This window comes from Melospiza melodia, chromosome 3, assembly GCF_035770615.1.
Source record: "Melospiza melodia melodia isolate bMelMel2 chromosome 3, bMelMel2.pri, whole genome shotgun sequence".
In the NCBI taxonomy this organism is placed as follows: domain Eukaryota; kingdom Metazoa; phylum Chordata; class Aves; order Passeriformes; family Passerellidae; genus Melospiza; species Melospiza melodia.
Genome location: NC_086196.1, coordinates 33,815,316 through 33,837,434, shown reverse-complemented (window position 1 = coordinate 33,837,434; position 22,119 = coordinate 33,815,316). Strand labels below are relative to the sequence as shown.

Below are 22,119 nucleotides of genomic sequence, written 5' to 3'. Positions count from 1 at the left end.
ATGACATCAGAGAACAAAGCATCTTTGCTGTGCTAATGTAGGCAGCAGTGATGTGTCATCGGCTACCACGCACATGTTAGTGTATCATGAGGGTTCACTTCTGTTTTATCCACAAGGAGCAACCTTATACTTTGGTACTATGTAAACACTACCTCTATTCACAGTCTCTCTCCTTGGGTAATGGTTCTCACATACAAAGTAGCAGCATGCAAAAATCATTCTGCTGATGAATGAATTACTTTGATCAGAGCATTTTGTTAGTGTTCTTTATTTTTAGGTAGGGATAAAAGAAGCTTCTTTTGTACAAGAGTCACAGGCCAAGAAAAAACCATGATTTGTATAAAGTGTCAACAGGAACTCATCTAAGCGTTGGGGTTCCTGGAAAGCAGAAGGTAAAGAGAAGCATCCAGAATACTCCTCTGTGGTATAGCTGTTTTTTGAATGCCAAAAATTAGAGAAGACACACAGAAATTGCTGCCTAAAATAATGTTACCAGTAAGCTTAGCTCTATCTTCTCTTCTTAAAAAGTACCCAGCTGCTACAACCTCAGAAACAACAGCCTTTAGTTAGCAGTATCAAGAAGTCCAGCTACTGCTCGGGACCTCCACACTCTGAATCCTACATTGTGTATCAGGGTTCTGTGTGCGACTGCCTGGCTCCAGCTATTCCACAGGACCTGTGTGTTTGCACAGACCTGTCCTGTGCAGCTTCCTGTCACAAGGTGAGGTCTCATCCTCTCTGGCACTGGGGGGAAACATCTGTGCCCAGTTCCCAGGCGGTGGCAGATGCTGCACAGGAAAGTCCCAGCGCGCCGCAGAGCGCTCGCATCCACCAGGGCTGCCCGGTTCCACACGTGCAGAAAATGCCATCCTGTGCCATGGCCTCACCTGGGCATGGACAGCCTGCCTGGAGGGCACCTGCCAGGCTTTCCTGGCACAGCCACCCTCACACACCTGTGACCAGTTCCCACCTTACCCCAGCAGTGTAGGGGTGGTGCCGTGTCTTGGCTTCAGCCAGGGATGGGGAAAGCCACATGTGCTGGGCCCCAAGTGACCCACTGCTGCTTCCAGGTATCCCTGCTCTCTGTGGAAATGTGCTTACAAGCTTTCTGAAGGTGGATATGTTGGTGTGTTTTCATAGTCTGGCGTACATATGGTTTGTATTTCCTGTGCTATTTCTTCACGTGAGTTATCTCATTTCTGCTCCCCTTCCCTCTCTCTCTCTCTTGCCTTTGATAATTCAAAACAGACTGTAGTTAAAAAGTGAATTATGCCCTTCTAAAAATCTTCTTACATTTTTATTGCAACTCTGAGTATTCCTGTTATTACTCCAGCTCTCCAGGAATGTAATTAACTACTTGAGGGATTTTTAAAAGTTGTGTCATAGTCATTATTCCAAGACTCTTCACCTCTACCACAGCAATTTTGAGCATGAAAATGTAAGTAACTGGGAAGACTTTTAAAAACTAGGTATTGGATCATGGCAGGAAGGAATCATCCTCTTCAAAGGTATAAATGAGACCTAGGAAGAGAAGATAAACACACAAAAATATTACAATATTACCTATTAACCTATTTGGGAAATTGCAACACAGATGCTGCTCCCTCACAGCACAGGTGAGGAAGTAAATCTGTTCATTAATTTCAGAAACATTATTACAGCATATAATAACACATGAGCAATTTAAGTTCATCTTCTGTTATTCCAAATTATTGATGTTACAGCCTCTTTCCTTGAGTATTTTATACATCTCACTGAAATTTCTCATTTTCTTTCACAATTCTAAAACATTATTTGCCAATGCTTTTGCACTACAATATTTGAATATGTACATTCACTGTTTCCATTAAGAATCAATGCCAACCATTGCTATATGAAACCCTAGGACTGTGTTGTCAACAATTGTAATGCTCTGAGCCATTGCTGTAGAGGTTGTAGAGAAACTTGTATGAAGTCCCATTGAGGGCAACTGAGGACTGGACAGTTTCTGGAAAACAGCAACAAGTAAACTTTAGTAAACAAGTAAACCCAGTATTGACAAAGAATACCACACTTAGCAGAGAGGGGCTTGGGTATTGTGCTATGGCACTAAATGCAAACATGAAAAATCATCTTTAAGAAAGAAAAGTCTTTTCTAGCTGAATTTTTGTGAAAAATCTGAAAAGGGGACTTGAACTAAAAGCTGTATGTAGTAGAAGTACAATCCTACTGACACTTAATATCAGTGACAGTCATCAGAGAAAGGGTAAGAGGGCTTTGTACAGATGCCATATGTCAATCTCTGCAGCCTTTTGTACCCAAGTTTCTACCTGTCATTTTGAATCTGTGCTAACATGATAAAGCAATGGTTTACAACCAAAACACTTTCTTTTAATTCAAATAGCCTCAAGTAGCACAAAAATCTATTCACAGAAGCTAAAAAGCTTATAACTTTTTTGCTCTCTGTGCACTACACAGGTTTCACATTTAACAGCAACTCAGGATTTTCAAAGTGACACAATTATCAGAGAGGGGTTTTGTGGTATCTTGCCTAATGATAGCATGATCATCTATTCAAGAGCTAGAAATGGCCCCAAAGAAACTATTACAGTGCAATAATGTACTGGAAAAGACATAATCAGAGCCCATAGAACTGGGAAGAAGCCTTCAAACAGAAGTGTTCTAACAGTGATTGTTCCCAGCAGAACTATGAAGCCTGTCTGGCTATACTCTGTTGAAGAGGAGTCTGAGAGGCACAAATATTCATGAACTTGGCTGGCAGTTTAGCAGCAGATTTCTGAGCTCCTGTGGGAACTTGAGAAGCACAAACTGCAAAAAATCACCCAGAGAGAAATTAAAGGATGAGTTACAAGCACTAACAGCCTGTGGGTTGAAAGGAGTATGTATATCCAAGTAAATGCCCTCACCCCCAAACCCAGACACAGTGGGGTGCCCTGCTGTGGTTTAGACTTGCTTACTTCAGCAAGCAGTAGGGACAATCAAGACCATGTTCATTTGGGGAAAAAAAAAAAAAGCATATATCAGGAAAAAACATTTTTCATAACTAAATGCAGAGTTTTTGTCTGACTTGGTCTCCATCAATTGTTGCATGTTAAAGCACTGAGTTGTCCTAAATTTTGAGTAAGCCACACACTGAGTAGCACAATTGTTTTATTAGCAGTGACACCAGAGAAGATGTCATGAGACCACAATCACCACTGAACCACCTGAGAAGCCAACATCAGGCAGAGCTCCCACTGCAGGTATGGCAATAAACTGTTTCCATTTGGCACTACTGCACAGCACAGGGTGTGAGCAAATCAGCCTTCCTGAAATCCACCACTTTTCTCTAGTTCTGCTTAGTAAACTACACATGCCTAGACAAATTCTCAGTCAATTAATCAATGTTTCTAAAAGCTGCAGACTGGACTATATGGTACCAAATTTGCAAAGAGCTAAATTTGCTGTGTCCAATTGATGCCAGCAGCAACAAATAACTGGCAGTGGTTTTTAAGAAATTGCTTAGCATTGCCCAGGATCAGCTCTGGCTGAATGAAAGGGATTTTGGAGAATTCTAGGAAATCCAACAAACTGCTCAAAATGAGTATTTTTCTACAGGACTTCTGAATTCTAAAGGGTGTAGAATTTTGTTCGGCAAGTCTCAAAATGAACCAATGCAATGATATCTTGATGGCTTCTTAGGATGAAATATTTTCTTCCACAGGGTTTCCCCTAGGTAGATATAAAAGGGCAAGGGGTTTATGTGTGTAAGGAAATAAACATTTTATAAGGGAACAATATCTAGTAACTTACATGGCCTCATTTCTCACTTGTCTCAGAGGGCAATGACACACAGGAATTCCTAGAAAAGCAAGCTGGAAAAAATATGTCAGATTTGAATGTGATTTACATCCTCCACAGAACTCAGTGCAGATAAGTATTTTGCTTGAAAACTTTAAAAAATTGTTGAGATAAGAAGCACATTAGGCAGTGTTGATGCAGAGCAAATGAAAGCTCTGAAAAGCCAAGTTCAGGTCAGAGCCAAGTGCTGAACCCCTCCACAACCACGAGAGGCAGGAGTGAGTTTTCCAAGCTAAAAAAAACCCAAACCCAAACCAAAAACCAATAACAACAACAAAAAAACCCCCAAACCAAACATGCTTATATACATAAAAGAGCACAGGAATTTTCCATGGGGGTGGGGAGCAACAATAGAGAAGTGATGACCTTGGGATGGCGCCTGGAGCCTGAACAGCTTGGCTATTGTATGGAAACAGCTGACTTCTGCACAGGAAGCAATCATTGCTGATTAGGGACTCCAAACCTCTATCTCTATTTTTTTCTGTCCCTTTTTTTTTTTTTATTTTGTACGCAAGGCAAAGCTCCCGGGGCTGCTCAGAGTCTCAGCAAACCCCCCTGGCCTGCTGCAGCCGGGTGCGTGCGTCACGGGCGGCAGGGACACAGCAGCCAGGGACCCTGAGGGGCCCTGCTGTTCCTGAGCTCTGGCTGCCAGGGAACACGGCACTCAAGGGCACAGGGTCAGCCTAGAAGGCACTTCTGGGGACACAGTCACTGATATTCTGCAGTGGACCTGGGATGTGGCCTTGTTGGCTCTGTGGGCTTGTTCCCAGGTATCCCAGTTTAAAGAAGAAATTTTCATTATCAGTGCTTTAGTGTGTATTCCCTCTGCAGACTTTTTTGTAGCAGGTTTTATCGATGAGTTAAATGTTAAAATAATGCTAGGTGAAATGTTGTAAATTTGAGGATGAGCTCCTTAAAAGCGCACTGTGTTGAAAATCCAATTCATTTATTGGCCCAGGAATAGGGATGTGGAGAACAAAATGAAGCACAAAACCAGCCTCCTGGAGAGCTGAAGAAAAATCGTAAATTTAACTGAACACCATGAGTTTTGTTAAACCTATGTATGCTGAATACACAGAGGAAAAGAGATAACCAGAAACACTGCAGCCAGCTGGGAGGAGGTCAGTGGGGAGGTGCTCGCAATTCTTCTTGAGTCAGATAGGAAAGCCAGCTCCAAAGATACAGGGAGCACTGAGTGGGGATGTAGGTGGAAGGACAGAAAGGAGGAGGACACTGAAAAGCCCATTAAAGTTCTTCCCCTTATCTTCTTCCAGTGCAGCACCCAGGGACAAAAAGACAGAGGGGACAGAAAAGCAGCAGAGCTTAATTAATTGGCTGGAATGGCCACAGAGGAAAGCGAGCCTTGCTCCAAAATCTTCTCAGTCTCTGCCTCTTCCCAGGAGCTCATCCTGCTGCCACTGTGCTACACACCCCCACACCCCCTCTTATCCCCTCCCTGGTGTTTCAGCTCATGCCCCATGAGGAACACAAGTATCATGAAGAATTTAAGCAACTCCAGACTTAACCAACACCAGAGCTAGGTTTTTTCAGATTTTAATGATGGATTTGTGTGTCTGTGGAGGCAGTTAGGAACTTAAGCTGCTTTAGGCTTATAATATTTAGACTATAGTTATATTGACATACTTTATTTAATGACACCCACATTTGGTATTATGGTGCTTATTCACTGCCTGCCCAATCCTGGGCAACCAAGAGATGCTGTGACTAACCTGTCCCACTGCATTGCTTTACAGATCTCCTGCTGGCTGGTAGGTTCAGATGCTTTGGCAAATTGCTAAAGATGCAACATTGTGAAAAAGCAGTTGAGATCCATGTTTATGAAATGTGTTACTTAGTCATTGAATTTTAGTGATTCAGACATGCTTTCAGCTAAAGGAAAGGAGAGGCCAAGGGATGATAGCCCCTGTGTGATAGGTGATTTTAAGGTATCATTTAGCTAAATCTGTAGGAGATGCCAGTAGAACCAGAGGTCACAATATCATGTTTACTCTTTTACTACTCTGACATTCTAGACTTTTGGTTAATAAACTGGTCTCATTTGTGATCATTGTATGGTTTAATTCCCACCATGCTTGAATATCACATTCAGTGAAGGGAAGTAGAAGCAGCTGTTTAGTCTGGCAAGTTTGTGGAAGGATGACTAAATCTGGAAATGCAAAAAGAACAATGTTAAAACTGATATAAGATGTTATATTCCTCCATCACCTCCTTTTGAATCATTGCCAGGAAATCTCACTTTGCTCTGCTGACCTTCTCTGTTTCAGGTGCACTCCTAAGTGTCAGTGCAAGTCTTTTTGGTAGCCACTTCTAGAAGAATGGATTTGGGATTTAGACAGGTGTCTTTTCAGAGCTGCAGTGAGAATAATGAAAAATACAATAAGCCTAAGTTAATTAATCAAAAGAATTATTACATTAAGTATGTCTGAGATCTTCACCCTTCCAACACAGAGCACTTGTTTTCAGCACAGAGCATCTGGGAAATTCCAGAAAATGGTTAGGCATGTTTGGGAGTGGCATGGCTGCTTTCTAAACAGTGCTAATCTTGAAGATACATTTTACTTTAAATACACAGTCACATTAAGACAGTCTTTACCATATGGTATTCTTTACCAGTCTGCTCCCTTGATTTCTGAAGTGAGGGAACAACATACATCAGCAGCAGCTAATTTCTAAAATAAATGTCTTAATCTCATAAATTTGGCAAATTAAAGGTTTGGTTTCTATTATGTTCTATTCGTCCCAACACTAATACCATTTCTATCGTGGCTGCCTTTCAGGTGAAAGATTTCAAGGCTGGAATTTATTTCACCCAGTTTTAATTTTCTGTAGTTATGGGAATAACTTAGGCCTCAGCCTAAGCCAGGAACCCTCTTCAATCAACTCAGACCAAGAAGGAAATTCATCCTTTCCCTGTTCAGGGCTACCAATTGACCCCCAACCTCCCTGTGTGAGGCATCAAAGTTCCTAATGGTACCCAAATGTCAGCCATGAAAAATCACGTTGAATAGGAGTCACTGTGGGGATAACCATTTACATGCATCGATGGGTAGTGACCATTGCACTTGTCTGTTCATCAGACACTCAGCTCTTAGGATACTTTCTATATGGTATTCTTGGATGGGCATTATATGCTTACCCACTATTACTCACAGCAAAGGTCTAACATGACTCAAATCTTTTGGCATCATTGTAATCCTCAGTATCATTATCAAAATTCTTACTGGCCATAATTTTTCCTAACATTGAAGCAAAAATTTCCTTTGGTCACCAAGATAAATTGCTTTCCCCTTACTACAGTAATAATTCAGTAAGTCTTTTGATTTCTCTAATGTGTATCCTGATGCCCTTTGTTAAACATACCCTGAACTGTCTTGGTAAAAAATTACAAAACTTTATAAAACATTTAATTTTCCTCTTTTCTCATTTTCTTTCTTGTTGTTTTCATTTGTGTGATTTTCCTTTCACTCTGCCCTTGCCTTAAGTTCTGATCCAGTGGCTCTTCTCCAGCAGTCCTGTGGGGCAGGCAGGCTGTCCCGCTGCCTCCTTGCCCTGCCTGCTGTGTCCCTGCCCCAGCCTGGCCTCACTCCGTGGCTCTGAGCCCGCCCTGGGAGCCTCACGATGTCTGGATTGAGGCTTGAGACAGACAAGGGATCAACAGTAAAAAGAGACATCCTTCTCCCTTTCAGACTGGATGGCATGTGGTCATTAGAGGCAGATGGAAGTAAGGACTTTTTTCAGAGTGCCTGAATAATCGGCACTGAGAGGATCTGTCAGTAGTATTTCTGGACATGAAAGTTTTAAAATAGATTTTGCAACCAAAGTGGACTATGAGAGGCTGATACTACTCTTTTTGTAATAATTTCCTCCTCCCACACAACATACCATCCATCTCTACGTACCCTCAATGACTTCTTGGTTGGATGTTTTCCTTTCTTTATGAGCCTTTCAAGATGATTGAGTAGTGGAGCTATCTCCAGCTTCTAAAACCTGCAGTTCATGATCCATGCCCTGGGCTCAGGCCTAAGACTCAGTAACTGATTTGTGAGAGAGCAACTATTTCTGTTTCCTTCTTACCAGCTTCATCCCCCTGCCATTTGAGACTTCCTGAAATACTTCTGGTAGAGAGATGACAATTAAGTATAGTGCATTTCTATCTCTTTCCATTGAACCTTATAACAGAAAATGGGACATATTCCACAGGATTTTATGAGAACATTTATTCCTCAGAAATAGCTACATTTTGTCCCTATGCTCCCATGTTTAGTTATGCACTTGTCCCCATGGCAGACTCACAAGGCACTCATTTGCACTTGCAGCCAACTTAGGCTTAATTGCAAAACTCCATGAACAACCAGAAATCCTGCAAAGCCACAGCCTGAAGACTGGTCAGTAGCTATATGACAAGAAAAGTACTGTTGGGTTGAGTTGCTTTCACAGTGACAGCTGAAGTGACCCTCTCTTGGTGGCAGTGACCTTTTCAACTGCATTTCTTATTTCTTGTAGCACCCAATCTGCCAGCCAGGGTGGAATGCCACTGGGTGTTCCAGCCCTTGTGGTTCACTCCCAGTTACAGTATTGCTCCTCGGGGCTGTTTAGCGTCATAAGCGTAGGTGGACTTTCCTTTCCAAGAGAAGCTCTGAACAACAGAGCACTTCACATCACCACAGCCAGATACAAAGTGCTTTTAAACCCTTCTATAACGAGAGCACTATTATTCTGGAGAGGGAAGGAGAGAGAGGAGGTAATTCCACATGTCATACGCTTCCACCAGAGGCTCCTGAGGATACTGCTATTACTAATGTCTACTGTTTTCCGCAGCCCAGAATAATGCCCACCCTCCAGTACAATTTGTGCCTGCTTTAAGGTGCTGCCATCCGTCCCTCTGGAACAAACACAGGAAATGCATCAGGAGGCCTCGGCTGCAGATGGAAAGCACATCACCGAGCGGCACTTACACTGCGAGATCCCCTAGATGAAAGTCTATTTCAATGAGCATTGTGTTTCAAGGTCCACTTCCTCCAAATCTGGAAAGCTTAAGAAGGAACATCCCACTTGTGTCTGCCGACACAAAGGGCTGCTGTGGCTTGGAGATGTTATCGGCCTTCCCGTGCCACAGCAGCAGGCTTCCAGTGGCGTCTCCCAAGAATTGCTCATTGTTCCCGGGGAGGCCTGACTCCTCTGGGTGGGATCTCATGGCATCCAGTTCAGATGGAAGTAGGTGTTGCTGGGAGGCCAGCCAGACTCATGACAAAGATCTCTGGCTGAGGGGGAGTTACACTGGAGGACTGAGCTAACAAAGTCCATAGCAATGACAGAAGTGGGTACTGATTCATGAAATGTATCCCTTTTTGTTGGTTATAGTCGATAAGTACCATTTTGAGCAATGTGATGTGAGCCTTGGCTCCTGGGCTGAGCTTTAGAAACTGAGATGTCTTTGTCCTTTTTTTTTCCCATGTACTCAGGCACTATTGATTTCTACATACGCTTCCCATAGTTGTCAACTTAGAGCTCAGTTATGTCACGGCCCTCTTAAATGAGGAAATAAGGAGCAATCCATGCTTTTAAAGATCATCACTTGAAATCCTGGGCTTCTGAGACACACATGACCCTTGAAAGGCTCTAATTGGGTTCAATTTGCAGAAGCCTCTTGCAAGGTGGATGCATGCTGACATTAGCTTAATGTCCTGTCTAAAATTAGAGTAAAGGTATAAAAAGCATCTGGAAGACTTCCTAGAACTGGTGCTTCTGGTGCCAGCCAAAGATACTGGGAACAACCACTTTTCTCACAATGATTTGGCTTTGTCTTCCAGACTGCATCTCAAAGCACAAAAGAAGAAAAGGAAAAATGACCTGAACATTTCTGGAATTTAGCAAAGTTTTGATTTGAAGTCTGGCAGGCTCACATTTGAACTGAGGAATTTACTCTTTTTGTTTTCTCATCTCTCTCCTGTCATACCAGTAAATCCATCTCTAGTTTCTCCTCCTTATCTCTTTTATTTTTCTAGGAGGTCAGTAGAAGATAAACTGCAAAGCAAAAATATCTGTTGGCAGTGATTTCTTACATATAAATGAAAAATATTGAAAACATATGTTTCGGAGAGGTACAGGAGAGGCAGCAGCGAGAAAGAGATACAGCCTTTCCAGAAAGAAAACTTTTAGTCTGCCTTGCAAGCAATGGAAATTCCAATTTTAGAAATTGTGCTACAGGCTAATAACGCACAACGTTGTTGGCTATGGCACATGGAAAAAAAGAAAAAAAAACCTTTTGTAATTCTGTCTCTCTCGCCAGAGGAATGACATGAAGCCAGTCAAGCACATCAGGGGGAAATGTTAATTTTCCACAGATACAGTCTAAGAACATTCAGCTAATACTGGTCATGCATAACTATGCCTTTTACCCATGCCATAGAGGCGTATCATATTGTTTGGTAAAACGTGAACTTTTGAGTTTTCCATCAGTGGCAAACCTGCAAGCTCCAGTTAGTTAGCATCCCAGCCATCAGCATGTAGGGAGCCTGGTGGACTAAGGACAAGAGTTCATTGCATAGTTTTCCTAAAATAACGTTGTTATTTTGTGTAGCATATGCTACAACTCCATGGCAACAGAGCCAGGGAAAATGGTGACCGAATGGTGACAATGATGTTGAGTTACCTCCTGATAACCTCACTCACCCCATTTCTGGACCAAGTGTCATCCTAGTCAGCTGCTGATGGCATATTGCCACCAGCTTCCTCCAGACTGAAGCTGAGAGAGGTTTTGAAAGAACTGCTGACAAATAAGGCCAAATGTACGCCTGAAATAACTTTTTAGTTTAGTGGTTACCACAGGAGTGGATTTGGCATGTGGCTGTGTTTAAACCACTTTCTCAAGGATGCTGTGCTGTTTCTCTGGAGGCAGGAGAGAGCCCATGAGCACAGTACAGGTACAACCTGTGCAGGTACAGTGCAGGTACAACCTCTGTGGCTCCTGGAGTAGGCTATACAGCTCATAGAGAGAGAGAATGATAACTCTCAACAGTTGACATGATGGCAGAAGGATGAACAAAAAAGAAATCATTACATATGCATGGAACTGTGAAATTCAAGGTATCCCTGCATGAAATCTGCAGTTCATTTACAGCCTGAGCTGTAAATATTTGGCACAGTTTAACAGAAGAGAAAAGAACAAATCCATAACTGTTTTTCCATGTTACAGATCAATTTGTGGTTGGTAATTCCTAATGCATGTCAGAGCAGCCTGTAGAATGTCAATGAGCACTGTTTCCTTGGACCATGATGGGTCAGTTCAGGAGTTAAGGTTCTACAGGGCTCGAGGCAAGTCTGTGTGTACCCAGTAGTAGTTAGATACACTTGAGATAGCATAAAAGTCCAACAACATACTCTGCTCAGCTGTTCAACTATAGAGCTGTTTCTGTGCACCTCAAAGACAGAGACTCTCATTTTACAAGGAGTCATATGGAAAAGACAAGAAGTATCTCATACAAGTTACTTCTGGGGAGATTCCAACTGGACACAAGGTAGAATTTTTTACAACGAGAGCAAACAATCAAGCATTGGAATAATCTCCCTAGAGAAGCTGTGAATTGCCCAGAATTGATCACTTTTAGGATTTGGCTGGACAGGGTGCTGGACTATTTAGTATAGATTGTGCTTTTGCCAAGAAACCTTGGATCAGATGATCCTTGAGGTCCCTTCCAACCTAATATTCTGTGATATCTCTCAGTGGCAGGAATTGCTGCTCACTACCACAGGTGGTAACTGGCTGGAGACTTACAGAATTGCATTTAAGTGCCCCAAAACAGAAGATGGATAAAAGTTAAATATCTAAACTTTGCATGTCTGGCACTGCCTAACTCCCACCAATTTGTGAGCTGCACAGTGGTGTGCTCTGGAGACTCTCGATCAGTGCCTATCTATGTGTTCAGGCATTGACACCTTTATCTGGCAATGGAAAAAAGCTTAATCCCTAGTGCCAAACATGAGACTAAAGCAAAGGGAGTTAAAAATAAAACCAACATGCTTGGAAGGAGTGTCAGGAAGGGATCTCCCCAGTTAACCAGAATAGAAAGCCCTTCATCTTCTGGAAAAACATGATCTTTATTGTGTAGCACCCAGGCCTCCTGGAAGCACTGCCAGGAGATATTAGCTGCTCACTTTAGACTTACTGATATTGAGGGAGTGACAGCTCTTCTGCACAAAAGCAAAGAGCTCCTCTGGAAGCAGCACAACACTTCCTGAGATGGTGATAAATACAGATAGCTTCTGGAGTGGACTGGGCTAGAGGGCTGCCAGCAAAAGTGACTTGCTGAGAAAATGTATGTTCTTTTGTCACTTTCCTAATCTGCAAGTTGAGAGTGACTTCAAGGCAATTCCAGACTGAGCAGGTCTGACAATAGAAACAGACAGACATGGCACAAGTCATTAGCAGAATTGGAGAACAAATACTAAAACCAGTTAGCATGATAGATACTCTTTTCTTGGCTGTGTAGTCCTTTTCTTCTCCACTCAAAACCATATCACTGACAACATGAATATTTCTTAGACTGTTCTCATTCAGTATTTCTGGTGTTAAATTACAAAGGAAAAAAGAAGAAAAAGTCAGAACTTTTATCTGACTACCTACCTCTTTCCTGGCTGTTCCATTTTTTGGAGATGTATGTTTCAAAGAATACAGTAGCTGTGATAATGCACGCATTGTCCTTGCCTAGATGTCACTTCAGTGACCAGTTGGCATCTACCACTGAGTTGTTTAAACTCATTGAGCATTAAAAACACTTGTAATGTTAAAGAGATACATCAGGTCCAAGGAACTCACTAAGTGCTGGTGACACCCCTTAGTTAATGCCATCCATTTCTGCCTGCAAGCTGCATCTTCACATTATTTCCAGGCAGCTTTTGCAGTCAGGAGAAAAATATTGAAGAACAGTTTGTCATTGATGTTCTCCTAAGACAAATACAGCTTCAGGAATGCATGAGCCTGGCTTTTTTGGTCTGATAGAAAGCTATCAACACCAGAAGAAAAAGGAAACTGCTGGCTTCTTTTTGCTGCTTCTCAGCTAATACACCATAGCTGGCTCTGATCTCTGACCCTGGCCAATCACTCTCTTGGCCACATGCAATGGACATGTCAGGATCTGTCAGTACAGATGAGCAAGAGATCTCGCACAAAATCATTCTTCTCATTTGATCAATAAATGTCCCATGAGCTCTATTTGCTCAGGTTTGCTCCCAGATGACTTGCTCCAATCATGATACCATAACTGACCTGAGAGCCGACTTTACACCTTGTTCCAAGAGTTTGAGCGTCTGTTGTTTCCCACGTGAACGGTCAAGGTTTTCAGTGGTATTTTTAGAATATTGTGGTGTCGTAAAGTCCAGTAGTCCCAACCACTACAATCAGCCTAAGGTTAATGCGTAAAAAAAATCCCCCTCTTGGTGCCAGATTTTACAACAGCAAAGTGCTATATATAGCTTTGCAGGAGATAAGGATAATTCAGCCTGATACTTGAAGGCACAAGGTCATCAGCAGTGAGAGCTGGAAAGAAATGCTTCATGCCATGTGTAGCAATGTCTGATTGGGTAAGGACAGCACGCTTTGTCTGTAATTCCATTTCATCACCACGTGCTACTTGTTACTACACAGTCTGAATACCAGATAGGGTTGACTAATAGCTTCACCCACTGGGCCAAATCTATGTTCTGAAATGATTTTTTGGCTTATGACTTATTGAATCAAATCTACCCATTACCTCTGAAAACCTTCTCAATTTTTTTATTTCTATAATAAATTTGCCATAAAGCTCCTATCTTCTTCTTTGTTCAGTATAAAAACTTAAGACCTCATTATCTTGTGTTTCTGTAACACAAACTTGCACCATCTAACACCAGAACTCCCTCTTAGAGCAGATTACATTCTTCTCTGTAAATTCCCCTTCTAAAGACTATCTTCATTCAAGGTTCTAGGCAACAGAAGAGAGAAGTTTAGCTGAGCATTAAATGCAAAAGTCCTGATTTTGGTTTTAAGCCAGTCCATCACCTAGTTTCTGCCTCATTTCCATAATTTGTAAATGAAACTGGCAATGGTTCTTAGTAATGATCAGAGAACAGTAAGAACCACCTACTACAGCATGAGTTCGAGGCTGGAGTCACAGAACGACAGAACCACACAGAATCACTGAGAATCACAGAATTAACAAGGTTGGAAAGGATCTTTGAGATCATCAAGTCTCCATGGCTGTGACTATGCTACAGCCTGAAAAAAGTGGCTCCTGGACACAAAGGCAACAGAATGTCCTCCACCCATCCACTGTTCCACCCGTGTTTCCAGAGCAGACTGGCTGCATGTGTATTTTGTAGCAGCTTGCCCTGAGTTTGTTTAGGTCACATGAGTTACGTCTCAGGCATTAAGACATAACCGTTCAATTTTTAGTGGGGGAATTTTTTTGAATTCAAAGTGATCTAAATAATGACAGGATTGCTTTGCCATCAACTGGTGTTTTTGTGTTCTGACACTGAGGACATGCATGCTATGGCTTGAGGCTAGAGGCCATGAACTACTGCAGAGAACAAAGCCTACTGCATAACTACGAAAGCCAGGGGAGACAACTCAAGAGCATCCATTAAAACTTTTGAGAGTGGCCTCCTGAGTGACCTGTCACTCCAACTACTCTAAGAAATCTTGTTGCAGAGATCCAAACTGGGGGTAACACTTAAATGATGTAAGTGTACTCCTCGGCTGGATCTCTTTCATTTAGCTTAGATCTCTCACATACACCAGTGTGCCAAGGATCTAAAGCTAAAGCAAAGGCTTACAGCAGGAGCCTCTCCAGGCTTACAGTCACAGTGAAAAGGCAGGGAAAACCCTCCAAACTGCACTCACCTTGGAAGTATCTCTCTGTTTGCACAAGAAAGTAGACTTTCTCAGAAGAATGTCTGGAGAGAACCCTGGCATGTCTCCTTCCCCATTTCTCTTGGTATGTGCCTTGCCCTGCAGAGGGGAAAACCAGAAGCCAGATGCTTGCCTGTGACACAGATTCAGCAGTGGGGTGGTGTTGACCAGGGCAATATTCTGCTGGGTTATGTGCCCACTGGTGCCAAGCTGCTCCTACCACGGAGTGGCATCAAAAAACTAATTTGAGAATATTGCTCAACACTACTGCTGTTGCCTTCTCTTTCTCCCTCCCTGCTTATCTCACCTTTGCCTCAGATGTTTCCACAAAGAGCTGCCAGCTCTGAAGCTCAGGTAGGTAGATATGCAGTCCTTTCAGTGTGCCTGTAATACACCCTGGCTCTTGCTGAGCTGCAGAAAGATTTGCCCTGCTCTCCATGGCGTTTGTTGCTACTTGCACCATGGCCTGTTGATACAAGTCTGGGGATCAAGCGTATAAAATGTTGGAGCAGAGGGTCAAAACCTGAGGATCCTTTGTCCTTGATCTGCCTCAGACATCCAATCGAGTGGCACGCTGGCTCTGATTTATGTGTAAATCAACAGCAAACACCCACACCACCCCCTCGGGCCTCCTCCGCTTCCCCAGTCTTCTCTGCGGAGACTCTGGGTGTATTAACTCCAGCTGGGCACACGAGTTCAGAGAGCCCCCGTGGAAGGAAAACAGTGCAACAAAAGGAAGAGACAGACACTCTCAGCGCTGCTTTGTTGTGCTGCAGGAAGCTCAGAGACAGCCGCTCAGACGGCAGAAGCTGCAGGTCACCGAGTGGGCGCTTCCTACGAGACGGGAAGCCGCAGCTCGCTGGCCGTGCGCGGGATGCAGGGGCGGGATGCAGGGGCGGGATGCAGGCTCCATCCATCCCCTCCTCTGGAGTTTTTATTGCCGCAGCCGGCGCCGCCTTGGCTCCAAGGCACGGCTGTGAGGGGTCAGCACCCTGCTGCCCCCGGAGCTGCTCAGAGAGCTCCGTGCCGTGCGCTGCCTGCCGCCAGCACAAAGCTGTGCCTGGTTGTGAAGGGCCACACAACGCCAGGAGCGCTGGGAGAACAATCACTGGGTACCACAGACACGTGGCTGAGTGTGCAGCTCCTATTATGGCGCTCCTATAGCAATTTATTGGGAGAAAAAAGGCAGCTAACAGAAAAACTACCCAAAACCTGTCTTCTTTAATGTATTTAATGAGTTATGTCAGACCTTAAATGTCTAGTGAAGTTATCAATGTGAAGGGTTATCTGAGCAGTGTATAACTGGTTTGTTTTTGTTTTTGTTTTTTTTTAATAAAATGGAATTCAAAAGAAACTTCAGCTATGGCTTCCAGCATTAATTTGTAGGTTATATCCTCTATTTATTACTCTTAGTGTAGAAGTTGTTTTTTTACATTTCACAAATGCAATGGAAGCTCTGCATACTTGCTGTAGTTGTAGGTCATGTGGAAAGACAAAAAACTGAAGGCTCCTCCAAATATTGATGAATTACACTGTAAAGAATCACAGAATCACAGTATATTCTGAGTTGGAAGGGACCCACAAGGATCAACGAGTTCCACTCTTAAGTGAATGGTGCATATGGAGACTGAACCCCTGCGTGTGACAGAGGCAGAGACACAGACATACAGAGAGAGAAAGTTAGTACACAGAGGAGGAAACTCTAACTCCTGGCAGAAAATATATGCAACTATAAATATGTACATATACTTACACAAGTTTATATTCTGTTTCTACTGTTTTTGTTGAAGGGAAAGCACAACAGGGTCATCTATGATTCTAGTTTAGGAGTCCCAACACTCAAAAAGAATCTTGAAGACTTTTCTGCTCTGGTCAGTAAGGGTCCTTTGCCATCTTCACACTGCACCAGAAGGGCCCTAACCTTAAGGACTGATAGAGGATGACATGATATACATACCAGACCTCCAGAGGTTGTTTTACTGCTGGTGCAACCATCCATGAGGAATAGCTGCCAGAGATTTTATTCTCACAGAAGTGCCAAGATGACGATTTGGCTCCATATATCACAACTCATTTTGATCCAAGTGATATCACCAGTTGCAATAATGTGATTAAAGCCATCAATACACTGACATTCATACGTACAATTAATACCCAGAAACCTGGCCTTAATTTTCTATACCAAAATTATTATGCTGTCTTCAGCTCAGGAGCCAGATGTGTTATAATGTTTCTAATTTAGGCTTTTGAATAGTCTTCCCAAGACTAAAAATGCTAACATTTCAAATAGCTAAAAATGCAAAGCTAAAATATGCAAATTAAATATGAAAATATATGAAGAGACCAAACTATGGAAAGACCCCAACCTATCTTATCTTTATGAAAAACCAGCAAGTGTGGTGATGCAACACAAAGGGAGAGGTGAATGACCTCCAAAAGCCTCTAGGTTTTCCAATTGTTCCAAAATTGTTGAGTTGTTGCACAGCAGATAGAAGCCTGCTTTGATCTTGTGGTTTGTGCTGGGAAGTGTATAGCTGTCAGCAAGAGGAAATGTGGCCCAGTGGAGTGCTGAGATTCTTGCACACTGGTAAGAACCAGCTACAAATGGAACAGCCAAGATTTCCAGGGCGGTGGGAAGAAGATGAAAACAGCAAGGAGAGTTGTGTAGGGAAAATACAGGAAATTTGTTAATTACAGGAGTTATGGAGAGTGATGTTATATGAGGATTCATTTATTCATTTACCTACTGAACTGTGTTTTCAAATGGATGAATACCTACAAAAACCTCTCACCTTTTTTTTCAGTTAAGCTGAGGTGACTGGAGCAGCTCATATTATTTTTCATGTAAGTTCATTCAGTTCTTGTTTAGCCCAAGGGGTTACTTCATTCCACAGTAAAAGAACATACAGATTGTTCAGAATAGCCTAAATTTGTTCCTAGTTAGAGAAGGTTCACCTAAAGAAATAAAAAATAGAAAAGTATTTCAGAAGACAACAATTTTAAGAATTGCTTAGAAAAGGTTTCTGCTAAAAAGATTACATATTTTAAGTTGTTAAAAGATTTCAAATTGGGAAAAATTCAAGTAAATTCTGAATTATCAGAATTTTTCATGAGATATTTTTCTTAAAAAAAAACAAAACACCAAACCACTCCACTAAATTATTGTATTTGGGAAGGACTACATAAGTACATCACTCTGCTTTCATCTTGCCCATAAGCACTTTATTTATGTATTAGCTTTGCATTTTATAGAGTTGCAAAGGAGCTGGGGAAATCCAAGTGAATTATTTCACCTACAGAGCATGAAACACACTGGAAAGGTTCCTATGGCATATGCAAGCTGCTGTCCAGTGTCCAGTCCTTTGTTCTCACTGCTGCCCAGAGCAAGGGGCTCACCCACAGAAAAGCTTTGGAGGTCATGACCCTGCTTTAAAACAACTGTGCTGGGTACATCCTGCTACCCTGCCCATTCCCCTTTGCAGCCATTTATACCTGGGTCAAATACATTTCAAATGGTCCCTTAAATTCACAGCTGGTTTGTCCAGCCAGGCTGCCACAGAGCAGCAGCAGCAGATAGATCAATTTGATTCCAGTCTGTTGGACTCCAAGGAGAGTTGGACAGAGTCCATCCACATGAGGCTTGCATTTTAAGCAGGATATCTGCTTCAATAAACAATGTTCTGTGTTTGCTAAATAGGCTGGATTTCAGCTCAGGTGCCCTGACTGAAGCTTAGTCCGAAATCAGCCCCACCTGGATTGGGAGGGCTTCAGCACAGAGCCTGGCTTTGGCTTGAATAGACAATTTCTGCAAGATGAGAACTCTGCTCTCCTGAAGCAGTGGCAGGTCTGATCCAAAGGTCATTGAGGCTGATGGAAGAGCTCCAGATAAATTTAATAGCCCTAGAACAGGCTGTAATTAATACTTTGCTACTTTGCTCTCCTGGTTTTTTTTTTTTTTTGGTTTTTTTTTTTTTTTTTTGCAAAATTTTTAGATGTTCACTTTTCTGTACACAGTACTACCTTTCCTATTTCTTATTTCTTGTTTGCATTTGCTTATTTAAGAGCCCTTCATGGACTGGACATGAGTGAGACAAAGGAGAAGTGACTAGAGTTATTAGTCAGTTTGGGGATATTTCTCAAGTCCTATGGTGAAAAGAAAATTCCAATTTGTATTTGTTGTTCCATACTTTTGATCTATTGTCATCCAGCTGAAATATTTGCCTTATATTGCTAAATAAAAAGATATTCAGAAAGCTTTGCAGTTTTTAAGTCGCTGTTCCATGAACCACTTGAACATGAAAAAAGCTAGCTTGGTGTTTGCCTGTATTAAAAATGCAGAACATTTTCTTCCTAGGGACTTTCAATGAATGCTGATTAAATGGATATTTCTGTGTTTTCTTCAAATCATTCCAGTGGTTTCTTTGTCATCTAGAATGTCTTTCCTTGGATAAACCTAGAAAATTTCCACAGCCTTTTAATTTGCAGAAGTGCTGTTTCTAAGCCTGACAATTGTTCCCTTATTGATAAAATAAATCAAAGAAAACACAAAAAGCATCAGCCATTTTATCAAAACATGATGAAAAACAGATAGAATAGTGTATTGTTGAAAGGTTAGTGGTAACATGATGTATACTAATCAATTGTAGTACAAATTTATGACAAATTCAGTGAAATATCAAAAACAGTACTCAGTTTTGGGGGATTATATTTTGGTGAGCGAGTGCAGAAGCAGAGGTGTGAGACTGAAAGCATTCTGCCTTCAGCCCTGCTCAGTGAGATTATTTGCAGTGTTGGTTGTAGGGCACAGGACAGCAGTGGGTAGAATGTTGTGTGGTGTGGGGAAAATGACACTGACAGGAATGAAAGGCTTCAAGATGCAGATGGATGTTTTTGTTCCCTGCCAGCAGGTCCTGGTTCCAACCAGACAGTGTGACTTGGCTTAGGCAAGATGGACTGTGCTCTCAGTGACTTTGATCTCTCCTATCTCCTGAGCTCTTGCACAACCTCGAGATGAGGAGAAGGGCTGGCTGTTATCAAGGGGAGTTATCCCCTACTAATGATGAAAAAAAAGTAGAATTTGTCAAAATGACGGGTTTTGCTTCAGTTCCTGAAACAATTCTTTCTTTGTGGTGGTTGAAAATATGTGTTGCCAAAAGAAATTGTTTTTCTTTATATATATAAGAAATCTTTCAGACTGTAGGTCATCTGATACATAACAAAAAGCCAGATGTAGCTTTGATTAGAACAGACTTTCCTCTGATAACATTTAAAACTAAGGAATAATTGCATCTATTTGCACAACTATTTCAATTTCTAAAGGAAATCAGAGTGCTTTCCTAACATAAGGAACCGATCTTATGGCAAAAGGGCAATCCTTAAATAGGGGGTTTTGTTTTAAGCTGATTTCTTCAAACAGGTGTAAAAGACATCAACATTGTGACTGCCTTTTGTCCTTATCTGCTAATATATATGTACTTTTTAGTTAGTTTGAAAAAAAAATGGTTTCAAAGGGAAGCAATTTCTAATTATATTTAACATTTGTGTCAGTTTAATGGACAGTAAGTCTCTTATTCTTAAGTGCCACTAAGTGAATACACACGGGTACCCCTTTCGTAGCCAGAACTGCAGTCATCCATCAACAGTTGTTCAATGAGGATGGAATAAATCTTTGAGTGTAGCTATTTAATTTTTAAACTTTTTCTTCCCAATCAAATGAAAACATATTTTGAAATCTAAGTCTGTTTTCTTGTTATTCCCACTGGCAGTCTTAGCATTGAATAATTCAGCAGACTGAGTAGCCTATGCCAAGTATAACCTCAAATCCCCAGACTTACTAAACTCAATTTCAAGTTTCTCACTTTAAGCAACACATTTAATAAATTATGTATTTTCCCTTCAAATATGCATTTTCCAATGGATTGCAAGGAGCTGAGACACTTGATACTATTCATTTTCATATTAAAGGAAGAAAAAAAGCTGAATAGGGTGTAAATATTCCCTTAACCAAAAGCCTTACTGTTGGCTTTGTTGTTTGGTTTGGGTTTGTTTTTTTTTTTCATTGAAATCTAACCCTGGGAAAACGTGACCATACAGAAAAATTATTCTGAGTTCCCGTAATCTGTACTAGATACTATTGCACGAAGAAAATGAGAGGTAAACATCTAATTAAGTGTATAATCATCTCCTTGTGTAATTTGCAAAAGATATAATTTATTCTAAAATTACTGAGAAAAGTACAGAAGGAGGAATAATCAACACAGCCTGGTAATTAGGTATGTGTCCTCTGGCACGTGGCCTGTCATATTTTAGACCAAAAGAGGATCTGAGCTGCACATTTTTGATGCAGATCTTGACTGATTACGATCTCTCCAAAACACAGGGTGTTTGGCTTATGGTGTTGGCAGAGCCCAGCGGAAAGGGTACAGCTGTGTCCTGCATCGCAATCAGATTCCTACATCTGCAAACACTTATGGGATTTCAGATGGAATTTTAGCCTTATCGTGCTCTCATGGATACATACCACAGAAAGCAATTAAGATGTTGAGAAATCGAAGAGATTGTAAAGCTTCAGGGCTCGTTAAAGCTGCTTGTTATCCTCCTCAGGAGAAGGAAACATGGGGAAAAATAAAACCACAAAGAGCTACCATGACCTCTTCTGACCTCTCATCCTTTGCTTCTGAAAGAGCAACGTAAAAAGACATTAAGCTATTAAAGAGCATCCAAAGGAGGGCAACAAAGACAGTAAAGGGCCTTGAGGGGAAGCTGTATGAGGAGCAGCTGAGGTCACTTGGTCTGTTCAGCCTGGAAAAGAGGAGACTGAGGGGAGACCTCAATGCAGTTACAACTTCCTTGTGAGGGGAAGAGGAGGGGCAGGCACTGATCTCCTCTCTGGAGTGACCAATGACAGGGCTTGAGGGAATGGCCTGAAGCTGAGTCAGGGGAGGTTTAGGTTGGATATTACAAAAAGGTTCTTCACCCAGAGGGTGGTTGGGCACTGGAACAGGCTGCCCAGGGAAGTGGTCACAGCACCAGCCTGATATAGTTCAAGAAGCATTTGGCCAACGCTCTTGGGCTCATGGTGTTACTCCTGGGGATGTTCCTGTCAAGGGCTGGGGGTTGGACTCTATGATCCTTGTCAGTCCCTTCCAACTTGCCCTTGTGGGTGATCAATTCATTGCCATCTGCATCACAAGTGGAAGCAGAGCAGTGATGTAATCTACAGACACTTCTATCAAGCATCTTGCCTTAATCTTCACTGAGCTTTCTGCTTTAGTCCCTTGCCAAATTAACTTTGAAGGTATAACATGACATTCTAGACCCTTTGCAGTGTCTGCAAAGGAGTTGTTTTCCATCTTGAAATGCCCTGGTGG

The 22,119-nt window shown here is 42.0% G+C and overlaps 1 long non-coding RNA gene across 2 annotated transcripts; it reads right to left on the bottom strand.

Moving 5' to 3' along the window:
* Window positions 1-322: 322 nt before the first annotated feature.
* Window positions 323-17,698, bottom strand: LOC134416703 (uncharacterized). Of its 2 annotated transcripts, none has more exons than XR_010027337.1 (4): window positions 17,542-17,698; window positions 14,741-14,848; window positions 3,793-3,854; window positions 323-1,521 (listed from the first exon to the last, which is right to left on the bottom strand). It is a non-coding gene; the product is annotated as an uncharacterized LOC134416703 (long non-coding RNA). The 2 variants fall into 2 exon arrangements; XR_010027338.1 differs by lacking the exon at window positions 17,542-17,698 and adding an exon at window positions 15,057-15,086.
* Between the last annotated feature and the right edge of the window lie 4,421 nt (window positions 17,699-22,119).